Below are 12,004 nucleotides of genomic sequence, written 5' to 3'. Positions count from 1 at the left end.
TCCATGGTTTTGCAAACGCAGCTAGTCAATGAAATGGGTCGATAATTGGAAGGAACTGTATGGTCACGTCCAGGTTTAGGTATTGGAACAATGATAGCTTCACGCCACGAAGAAGGAAATTCTCCTGACGTCCAGATTTTATCAAATAATATCAAAAGGGTTTCTAAACAGGATTGCGGTAAATGTTTTAACAGTTGATAATGGATAGTATCAGACCCTGCAGCAGTGTCATGAGCCTGACCAAGTGCTGTATTGAGCTCATGAATGGAAAAGACTTCATTGTAATCTTCCCCGTTATCTGAATTAAAATGTAAAGGTTTCTTTTCCTGCAGCTTTTTGAATTTTTGAAATTGAGGGACATAATTAGACGAGGAAGAATGTTGAGCCAGAGTTTCACCAAGTTTATTTGCAATATCTGATGTATCAGTTAATAATAGATCCCCATCTTTGAGATGGTGGATGCTTGATTTAGAACCCTTACCTTTTATTTTCTTAATCATGTTCCATACCTTGGACATTGGCGTCCGTGAATTTATCTTGGATACATAATTTTGCCAAGATTGACGTTTGTTTTGTTTGAAAGTGCGCCGGGTTTTAGCATTTACAATTTTAAATTTATTGAGATTATGGACCATTGGATGGCGTCGGAAATATTTTTCAGCCTTTTTCCGTGCCTTCCTAGCTTGTTTGCAATCAATGTTGAACCATGGTTTACGTATGTGAGGATTTGAGGAGGACTTCGGAATACATTCATCAGCTATTTTAGTGAGTTCATCGGAGAACAGTTGTATAGAGTCGGGAACATCAAGAAATACGTCAGGAGTTAGTTTGTTAGAACAAAGGACTTCATATAATGCCCAGTTGGCTTTAGTAAAATTCCAACGTGAAGATGGGGGAACATCAGATGGAGTCACAGATTCTAAAATGGTTGGAAAATGGTCACTTCCACAGAGGTCATCGTGGACTGACCATTCAAATTCACTTAGTAAGTTAGAATCTACAACTGATAAATCCAGACAAGAGTAAGTACCAGTTGCTGGATGTAGATAAGTGGTTGAACCGTCATTAAAAATGCATAAATCATTATTTAAGAAAAATTCCTCAAGTAATTTACCTTTTGTATTGCTGTCAGTACTACCCCAAAGTGGGTTATGGCCATTCAAATCTCCCATGAAAACACAGGGTTTAGGGAGTTGGTCATAAAGTGCCTGAAGATCGGACTGTCGCAGAGAATAAGAAGGTGGAATGTATAAAGAACACAATGTAAATACAACATTCAATGTGACACGGACTGCAACGGCCTGAAGAGGAGTATTCAGAGGAACAGGACTATGAATGACGCCCTGCCTCACCATAACAGAAGATCCTCCAGTAGCTTTATCACCCAGAGGAGAAAAGCAATGGTAGGAATCATACTGTCGTAAATTAAAATTATCTGTTGATTTGAGGAAAGTTTCTTGAAGACAAAATGCTGATGGTTTTAAATCCTGAATTAATAGCTGAAGGTCGTTAAAATTTGTCCGAAGTCCTCTACAATTCCATTGGATTAAAGTTGGAGAACAAATCATGGGGGCTCAATTGGAGATCGTGAGCGGGGGGAAGGTCCTCTACACTGTAATGGCAGCGATGGAGCAACCTCCATATCCAGAGGTTCAAAAGGGTTATGAACCTCCAGAGGAACAATCAAGGGCAAAGGCACCTCAACATGTTTAAGGGCCCTTGCTTCTTTTTTACGTTGTTTCTTTTCACTTTTCGAAAGCGGTCTATTTTTTCTCAAGTCGGGTACAGTGTCTGGTTCAGTGTCTGGTTGAATGGTAGGTTCGGGCAAGGTTACAGTTTCCGGCAGCAGTTCAGTTTGGGAAGCTGATGAAGAGGAAGTGCTGGTGTCATTAGTATCAATTTGGTACAGTATTTTTTGAACATTCGACACCCAGCTTAGAGCTGTTTGACAACCAATATCAGCTTTGATAGGAGAAGATGAGATTGCAGCAGAATAAGTCAATGAAGAGGCAGAAGTGGTAGGTTCACTGGTTACCAGTTTCTTTGCGTCTCTAAAGGAAATATCATTGGTGTACTTTATTTTCAGAATTTTGGTTTGTGTTATAAAAGATGGACATGATTTGGAAGTGGACATGTGAACACCACTGCAGTTTGCACATTTGATGGTATTTGTGCAGTCAGTGCTATCATGAGACTCACTACAGCGGGAGCAAACTTGGGTGTGATGACAGGATCTCGCTCCATGTCCAAATTGTTGACATTTAAAACAACGGAGTGGATTTGGTATATACACATCCACTCCGATGTGGAAATATCCTGCTTTTATTGAGGATGGAAGCTTTGCAAGATTGAACGTAAAAAGGTACGTACTAGTTTGGATGATGTTGTTACCATCTTTCCTGCTGAACCGTTTAACTGAAGATACACCTTGAGGTTTCAATTCTGCTACAATTTCATCTTCTGACATATCTGAGAGGCACTTCGCACGGTCACGAACAATGCCTCTACATGAATTGAGTGTTTTATGCACAGAGACAACAATCTCTGTATGTGCAAAATGATCAGCATTGAGTAGATTCAGAGACTGCTGTCTCCTTGCACACTCCACGAGCAGTGAACCGGAACGAAGACGAGTGACATTTTTCACAGTACCACAAATACCTTCGATAGATTTCGAAACTACAAAGGGATTGAGTTTGAGAGGCTCACCATCAATCCCTTCCACAACCAGAAATCGAGGCCAAGAGTCAATATTTTGTACAGAATCCTCATCAGAAGATATTGCAGGATCTGTATCAATATGCCTTCTTTTGTTTTTTTGTCGAGAACCAGTGATCTGTTGGGTAGCCATAATGGAAAGAGGATGTTCGACACCCCTGCTCCCCACCCACCGTGGAGTGTCTACAAGGACGGTGCTGCAGTGGAAACCGACTACAAGCACCAGGGTTACAGGCATGCTATACTCGAGCAATACAGACACGGGAAGCTAAGAGAGTCAAACAGAATAACGTCAGGCTGGTTCCGCCCTTGACAATTTTCTGAAGACAAATAGAACCCGGAGGTCAATAATGCCAGATTGGCCCATGAGCCACCGCCTTCAGGCATGGGACTCTAGGCAGATTTAGAACATACAGTTTTTGATGTTTTCCAAAATAATTGTGTGGAATATCAGTAAATATACAGTCAACATCAAATCGGACCATGCACAGGGCATGGCGTGACCAGCCGATTGATAAAACCGGGCCCATTCTACCACCCGTCTGGGTGAAGTTAGGGTCAAAGTGGTGTGTTGGGCAAAAGGAACACTGTTCCTGGCCCCCAGTGCCCTCAACCACCAGAATCCCTTCCTCCACCGACACAGGGACGCAACCCACGGCAAACAGGTTGCCCAATTCGGTCGCCTCGTACGACCAGCAATGGGGTGCTGTGGAAATATTCTACCCCGGTTCCACACGGGGGAAGAGCGATTAGCGTTACCCAGCACTCACCACGAGGAGGTTGCTCTTCACGAGTGCCGGACGAGATTCGAAGACAGCTGAATGACGTCTGACAAAGGCCGACAACTACAGCTGAACTGCGTCAAGCGTTCCTCAGAGTGTGGGCTCAAGTGCCTATGGCCTTCATCAACCGCCTCATCCATTCCACGTATCGACGTTTCACGGCAGTCATCAATGCACATGGCGACAACACGAGATACTGACTTGTGATGTCATTTTCTCAGGGGCTAGTGTTGTGTTTTACTTTAAGAACATTTGCCACTTTACATTCAATCTTGATGATCAGTTTTGAAAGTTCATCTTTTTAATATGTCTCAAAGTATGTTTACAGTGTTTTGACAAATGAGGTTTCTCATATCCATGGTGACGTTTCTTCTGAGGTTCAGTATATATGTCTCTATATTATTCCACAAACGCGTATAGTAGCAGTGGAGTAGCTATAACAACTATGCGATTACGAGTTTGATGTCCGGACCGGTTATACCGTTATGAAATATATCAAATGCATTGACTTTGTGCAATTTGTTAAGTTCAGATTTTTACACGACTCCCAGATATGATACCATGACTCACAGAACGTAAGCATAACTTGAACATGTTTTCATCTTGACATATTTCATAGTGTAATCTTTGCTATCCTCTTTCTACATGGAAATAATTTCATGATATATGATTGGTTGACCAAATGCAGAAAAAAAGTATATGGTACCGATATCAGTGCACTCCGTTGTTGCGTTCTTCATTTACATACATTATGTAAATCTGTAACCTGTGCATACTCTGTAGAAATATCAAATTACTTCAAAGTACATACCATAACAAACAAACTATTTGGTTCTGCTCTTCCCTGCAATACTGTTTATATAAACGTCTTGTACATAAGCTGTCACCAAATGTATACGCTGTAAAACAACAATCCCAAAATCTAAGTATGTTTTGAACGGAAATTGTATACAATATACACAGAGAATTTAAGCACCATGGCCCTCGAACAAAATTCTGGCGTCTTATCAATAATATTGGAAATAGAAATGTGATCTTTAAAAATGAGTCCCCCGAAAACCAATAACACACATTATGCTGTATATGTTCAATAGTTTCGTAGTGTAATAGCCAAATTTCCACAGTGCTGTATTTGTGTCAAAATTGGAATCAGTTGCACTGTGGATCATTAGAATAAAACTATATGTTGAAATTGACTATTTTGGTCCAAAAACATTTTATTTTTGTCTCGTGAAGGGATGTCAAATAAAAACGGCTGTGGCGTGTGTAACCCGCAACATGCCTTGATGACAACCTGTACCCTACTGTGCATTACCAAGTGAGATGCCTAATAGGATCAATAGGTAGCTACTGTCGCGCCCATTGTAACGCAAAGCTGCCATATCTTCCTCAGGTGGGTCCATTGCAAGCACATAACGCCCAATAATGTTCCAAACATGTTCCAGAGTATTCAGGTCAGACCATGACAAAGTTGGGGTGGCGCTGCTCTGCCGAAACGCTGTCACAGCACGGGAACGATGGGGTCTGGAGTTGTCATTCACAAAAACAGGTTGAGGGGAACAACAACTGTATTGGGGGTGTTGTGGATGTAGCCATCGCCGTTGAGATCTATCTGTACTCAGTCCGTGACGATGTCAAGTTTACAGTCATGGGAAATGGATCCCCACAATATGACACTGCCTTTACCATGCGGTACAGTGGGTTTGATATTCCGTTGTGTATATACAGTGGTTCTGTGCCTCAAAACCCGCAAACGCCCATCGGTGACGTGCAGAAGGAATCGACTCTCGTGAGACCAATGCATCTTTCGCCATGTTGCCGGGTTGAAGTGTTGTCGTGCCAGGTACCATGCCAAATGATGTCTCTGGTGCTGGGCACTCGTGAAGAGCAACCTCCTCGTGGTGAGTGCTGGGTAGCGCTAATAGCTCTTCCCTCGTGTGGACTCGGAGTAGAATGTGTCCACAGCACCCCATTGCTGGTCGTACGAGGCGACCGAATTGGGCAGCCTGTTTGCCGTGGGTTGCGCCCCTGTGTCGGTGGAGGAAGGGATTCTGGTGGTTGAGGGCACTGGAGCCAGGAACAGTGTTCCTTTTGCCCAACACACCACTTTGACCCTTACTTCACCTAGACGGGTGGTAGAATGGGCCCGATTCTATCAATCGGCTGGTCACGCCTTGCCCTGTGCATGGACAACATGAAGTTTGGGAAAATTATTCCTTAGAATTCTATTTCACACTGTTTATAATCAATGACTTTTGTGTTACATCCAATACCAGAAGGCGGTGGCTCATGGGCCAATCTGGGTATACGGACCTCTGAATTCTGTGTTTCTTTGGAAAAGTGTCATGGGCCGAACCAGCCTGCCATTTCTTCTTTTAGTCATCATAGCTTTTCATGTCTTTATTTCTGGAGTATATCATCCCTGTCACCCTGATGTTGTAGGATGGCTTCCACTGCAACGTCGTCCATGTTGACACTCGATGGCGGGTGGGAAGCAGGGGTGCTGAATCATATTAAATCAACCATGTCTCACATCACTTCTTCTGGTTCTTCAAAGAATAAACGTCGTCATGTGATGCTTTATCATCTGATGAAGAAGTATTTCCAAATGTCTCTGATTCTTGGCCTAGGTTTATCGTCATTGCTTCTGACGATGGTAATCCATTAAGGCTAAGGGCATCAAAGGTGCCTGTGGCGATGTTACAAATGTTACACGCCTCCGAGGTGGTACTATCCTAGTGGAATGTGCACGGAGGCAACAATCTGTCAATCTGCTGTCCTTACAGCAGTTTGCTAACACAAGGGTTGTTGTCTCAGCGCACAAGACGCTGAACTCATGTCGAGGAATTATGAGAGACCGAGCTCGTTGTCTGTCAGACATGAGCGAGGAAGAAATCACAACTGAACTAAAAAGTCAAGGAGTTATCGCTGTCAACCGATTTACCAGAAAGCAAAATGATGTTATAATCAAAACAAATACTTACCTGTTTACTTTCTGTCTTGCAGTTCTACCAAAGTCCATTAAAGCTGGGTATTTCAACATCGGAGTGGAGGTTTATGTACCAAACCCACTCCGGTGCTTTAAATGCCAGCAGTTTGGACATGGTGCCAAAACGTGCCGAAACAACACGGTATGTTCCCGTTGCGGTGGGGCTCATGAAAGCCCCGAGTGCACAAATGCCATCAAGTGTTCTAACTGTAATGGTGAACATTTGGCATCATCAAAACAATGTCCATGGTTCGACCGTGAATCAAAAGTTCTAAAAATTAAATACACTCAAAACATTTCTTTTTTGGAAGCCAAAAAACTTGTTCCTGCTCCATCTAAAACTCCTTCTACATTCACCTTTTCAGCTGTAGTTTCTTCCCCAACTCCGGTTGCTGAAGTTGCCAAAACCTCTATTGGATGTCAGACATCAATTTCTTGGGTGATTAATCAAGTCGTACTTGATGAAAAAGCCCAAATGTCACATGATCAGGCACCTACATCATTGTCTTCTACTCAGACAGTGGCCTTGTCGTTACAACCACCTTCTGTCGTGAACCCTGAGCCAACATCAGAGCCAGAATTGGCGAATGATATTGAAGAAAAAGAAATGAGACATTTGTCCAAAAGTGAAAAGAAAAAAATTTAAAAAAGGACCAGGACCCTCCAACACGTGGAGGTTCCCTCCTCCCAGTCATCCCCTGTGAAGGTTCATAATCAGTTTGAACCTTTAGAGATGGAGGTCAGTCCTTCACTCCCACTTCATGGGAGTGGACACCCATGCCGGTCCCGATCTCCAATAGAGCCACCATGAACAGCTCACACACCCTTATTCAGTGGAATTGTAGAGGACTAAAGAATAATTTTAATGATTTACAGTTGTTAATACAAGATTTTAAACCATCAGCTTTTCGTTTGCAGGAAACATATTTTAAAGGTACAGATCAACTCGATATACGACAATACAATTCGTATAATTTCTTTTCTCCTCCAGTGCCTGAAGCCACTGGAGGGTCTTCAATCTTGGTGAAGCAGGGTGTAATCCACAGCCCTGTTTCTCTGAATACTCCACTACAGGCTGTTGCTGTCCGTGTGACATTGCACATCGTTATTACTTAGTGCTCTCTCTATGTTCCTCCGTCTTCTTCTCTACAGCAGGTTGATCTCAAGGCACTTTATGACCAGCTACCTAAGCCCTGCATCACCATGGGTGATTTGAATGGCCACAACCCTCTATGGGGTAGTACACATTCTAGCAATAAAGGTAACGTACTTGAAGATTTTATTTCCAACAACAATTTATGTCTTTAAACGATAATTCAAACACTTATTTACATCCTGGTACAGGTACATACTCTTCCCTGGATTTGTCCATTACGGACTCTGATCTGCTGAAGGAGTTTGAATGGTCAGTCCATGATGACCTGTGTGGAAGTGACCATTTTCCAACCATTCTCAAAGCTGTACTTCCATCCGATGTTCCTCCATCCTCACGATGGAACTTCACTAAAGCCTTTATTTGAACTTCTTTCATCTGACAAGTTAAAACCTGATCTGTTTATCGATGTTCCTGATCCTGTACAACTGTTCTCTGCTGAACTAAACAAAATAGCTGATGCATGTATCCCTAAGTCCTCTACAGTTTCACACATACGTAAACCATGGGTTACTGCTGACTGCAAACAAGCTCGGAAGGCTCGGAAAAAGGCTGAACATTATTTCCGTCGCCATTCTATGGTACATAATTTGAATACTTTCAAAATTTTAAATGCTAAAGCCAGGCGCACCTTTAAGCAACGCAAACGCCTTGGCGGGCTTATGTTTCAAAGGTTAACTCATGTACGCCTATGTCGAAAGTATGGAACATGATCCAAAAAATCAAAGGTAAGGGTTCTAAATCTAGCATTCACCATCTTAAAAATGGGGATGAATTATTGACGGATACTTCAGATATTGAAAAAACACTTGGTGAAACTTTGGCTAAACATTCTTCCTCATCTAACCTTGTATCCCAATTTCAAAAGTATCAAAAACAGCAAGAAAAGAAATCTATTAATTTTAAATCTGATAATGGGAAGATTATAATGAAATATTTTCAATCCATGAGCTTCATACTGCCCTTGGGCAAGCTCGTGATACTGCTACAGGAGCTGATAATATACATTATCAACTTCTGAAGCACTTACCAGAAACATGTTTAGAAACCCTTCTCTTAATATTTGACGACATTTGGACATCTTGAAACTTTCCATCATCATGGCATGATGCCATAGTTGTTCCCATACCCAAACCCAAATTATAGACCTATTTCGTTGAGCAGCATGGTCAACAATAGAGTAACATGGTACTTGGAATCTAATTATCTAATTACTAATATTCAGTGTGGATTTCGGAAAAATCGAAGTACTGTTGACCATTTGGTTAGATTGGAGTCATTCGTTAAGAATGCCATTATTAACAAGCAGCATGCAGTGTCTATCTTTTTCGATCTAGAAAAAGCATACGACACTACATGGAAACATGGTATTTTAAAAGATTGAAATGATTTTGGATTGAGAGGCCGTTTGCCTCAATTTATATCCAAATTTTTATCAGACCGACAATTTCAAGTTCGTGTGGGTTCTACCCTGTCTGATCATTATAATCAGGATCAGAGTGTTCCACAAGGCAGTATTTTGTCAGTCACGTTGGTTAGTATTAAAATAAATAGCTTATCTAAGGTTGATGGATCTCTATTCGTGGATGATTTTAATATTTCATGCCGTGGTAAAAATATGAACACTGTCGAAAGGCAACTACAATTGTGTCTAAATAAAATCCATAAATGGTCATTAGAAAATGGTTTTAAATTTTCAAATCTAAAACGAACTGTATCCACTTTGCAGAAAATATAATCACATAAAGACCCAGAACTAGTTTTAGATGGCACTCCTATTAAAGTTGTAAAGGAGGCCAAATGTTTGGGCATAATTTTCGATCATCATTTGACCTTCTTACCGCACATCAAGTATTTGAAAAATAAATGTCTGAAAGCACTTGACTTGCTTAAAGTTGTTTCAAATTCCAAGTGGGGAGGAGATCAGACAACCCTCCTCCAACTGGACAGAGCACTTATCCGATCTAAACTGGATTATCGCTCCATCATCTATGGTGGAGCCTGTAAAAGTAATTTAAACTTACTGGATACAATTCATCATCAAGGTCTAAGGCGTTGCCTTGGTGCCTTCAGAACTTCACCCATTAATAGTCTGTATGTCGAGGCTGACGAGCCATCCCTAAAACATCGTCGCATTAAATTATCTTTACAGTATATCTCGAAATTACATTTTAATAACTCGAATCCAGCATATAACTGTGTTCTTAATCCCCTTTACGAAAATCTCTACAATAACAAATCATCTCTTATCCCACCACTGGGAATAAGAATACAATCTCATATTTCTGCTGCTAAAATAAATCTTCAAAATATAGCCCCCACTCGGCTTTTGTCTTCTCCACCATGGCAGTTAGTGAAACCAGAGGTGGACCTAACCTTAACTAAACTTAAGAAATCTGAAACAAACCAATTGATTTATCAACAACACTATACTGAATTAAGAAACTCATATGATACTTACAAATCAATCTTTACAGATGGATCTAAGGATGGTGACGCTGTTGCCAGCGCCACTGTCACTGGATCCAGGACTATCTCATCAAGATTACCTGATAATTGTTCTATTTTTACAGCTGAAGCCAATGCCATTCTAGTAGCTCTCAAATATATCAGTAAACAGTCAAAATATCAAAAGTTTAACTTTTTTTCTGATTCTCTTTCGTGCCTGCAGGCTATTCAAAACATGTCATATAAACATCCACTTTTAATCGAAATTATTGAATTGTTTAATGCTCTTGCTACTGGACAATACGACATCGTTGGAATAACTGGTAACACAATGGCTGATGCAGCTGCAAAAGCAGCGCTCAACAAATCTGTGACACCACTTCAAATCCCATACTGTGATATTAAACCTGTAAGGGGGTTAAAGTACTGTAAAATTATTGTCCCTCCGAGAGTGTATGTAAGACCACATCATTCGAAGTAAGTTTGTTCCTACTACCATTTTAGTCTTAGCATACTTGTTTGTTTTAATTTGGCTAAACTTGATGATAATCGCCAGCGGCTAAGGGATGACGTAAATCCTGCTGGGGAACCGTGCAGGTAGCAGAAGTATTGTAAGTCCCCACGGTTCCTAGTATGGTGGCCTACCTTTAATTGCTGGCGATCCCTAGCCCCGTTTTTATACTGTATTGTTATTTATGGTGATATCTTTTTATGGTTCAATACTAGTTTTAAAATATACATCTGTGATAATCTAGTTATTTTACTGTCCTTTGACGACAGGTTTTATAATCACATTGTATGTATTATTACTGTCTAACTTGATTTAGTCACGATATGGCTGAAATATTGCCGATGTGACTATAAATATTCACTCACTCACTCACTCACTCACTCACTCACTCACTCACTCACTCACTCACATAGTCTAGTTGTTTTACTGTCCTTCGTCGACAGAATTTTATACAGTTTACATATATATTATTAAAGTCAAATTTTGTCTCGTCACGATATGGCTGCAAATTTTGCCGATGTGACGTTAAATATTAACTCACTCACTCATTATTCAAATGCGGGTAAATAGATTGAAAGGTTGTACATTTTATCATCCTTAAAGAGGCTGTACATAATGTTAATATCTCATATAAGACATAATAACGAGTGGGTGTTGTTTTTCGTACAATCAAACACAGAATGGAGAATAAACCATAAGGGGCGCAGCCCCTCGTAGTTTATTCTACCTGCAAGTAAATAAATAAAATACTAACCTCTCACCGTGTAAAACAAATTTTATGAAACTCGTAATATTTAACCAGCTCCTGTGTAATACATATGGATGTAATATTTTCAACTTTACTTACATCAGCAATGAAAACACTTCAATCTGTTCCAAGAATAAGTCACTATGAGCTGACGGGTTGCAAAGTTGACCGAAACTCGAAAGTATTGTTCGCAGCTGTTCTTGGTTCCGCATACAATCTAAATAATGTGTTGAATCTCGTTTTGATGTACACTTGAGTACTGACACGTCTCAAATGACACTTGAATGTAATAACATTTACTATGTATAAATTGACATTTAGTCAAACCAAACAATTGAAACAGAGATATCAATGCATTTCAGTCAACCGTGTTACACCTCGTGGCGAAAAAATTAATTATATTCGGTTATTGATAAAAGCAAACTATACAGAATATTTTTTTATGTATTTGCAAACAAGTAACTAACATATAACATTTACCAATTGTAACACCTTTTAGAAATAAACTGAATACTATTTTTAAGTGGGCCACGGGGATGTCAGTGGGCGGAAGGTGGTTCGTGGATGGGAGGGGGTCAGTCGTTTGAGGCACTGGAATGATGGATAAGACAAGCGTGTTCGGGAATGAAACCCGCACTGTTGATTGAGAATTATC

At 40.6% G+C, this 12,004-nt stretch overlaps 1 protein-coding gene across 2 annotated transcripts in view; it reads right to left on the bottom strand.

Moving 5' to 3' along the window:
- LOC124150649 (organic cation transporter protein-like) overlaps positions 1-11,608 on the bottom strand; it is a 35,511-nt gene extending 23,903 nt beyond the window's left edge. The window contains exon 1 of one of the 2 annotated variants that reach the window (XM_046522613.2): positions 11,449-11,608. The gene's annotated coding sequence lies outside the window, so the exon portion shown is untranslated. Of the gene's footprint in view, positions 1-9,666; positions 9,742-11,448 lie in introns of those variants that run through there. The other variant, XM_048383777.1, reaches the window with a different exon arrangement.
- Positions 11,609-12,004: the final 396 nt, after the last annotated feature.

Source organism: Haliotis rufescens, unplaced genomic scaffold, assembly GCF_023055435.1.
Source record: "Haliotis rufescens isolate VD_foot unplaced genomic scaffold, xgHalRufe1.0.p SCAF_5, whole genome shotgun sequence".
Lineage (NCBI taxonomy): Eukaryota > Metazoa > Mollusca > Gastropoda > Lepetellida > Haliotidae > Haliotis > Haliotis rufescens.
This window is presented reverse-complemented; position numbering and strand designations above follow the sequence as displayed.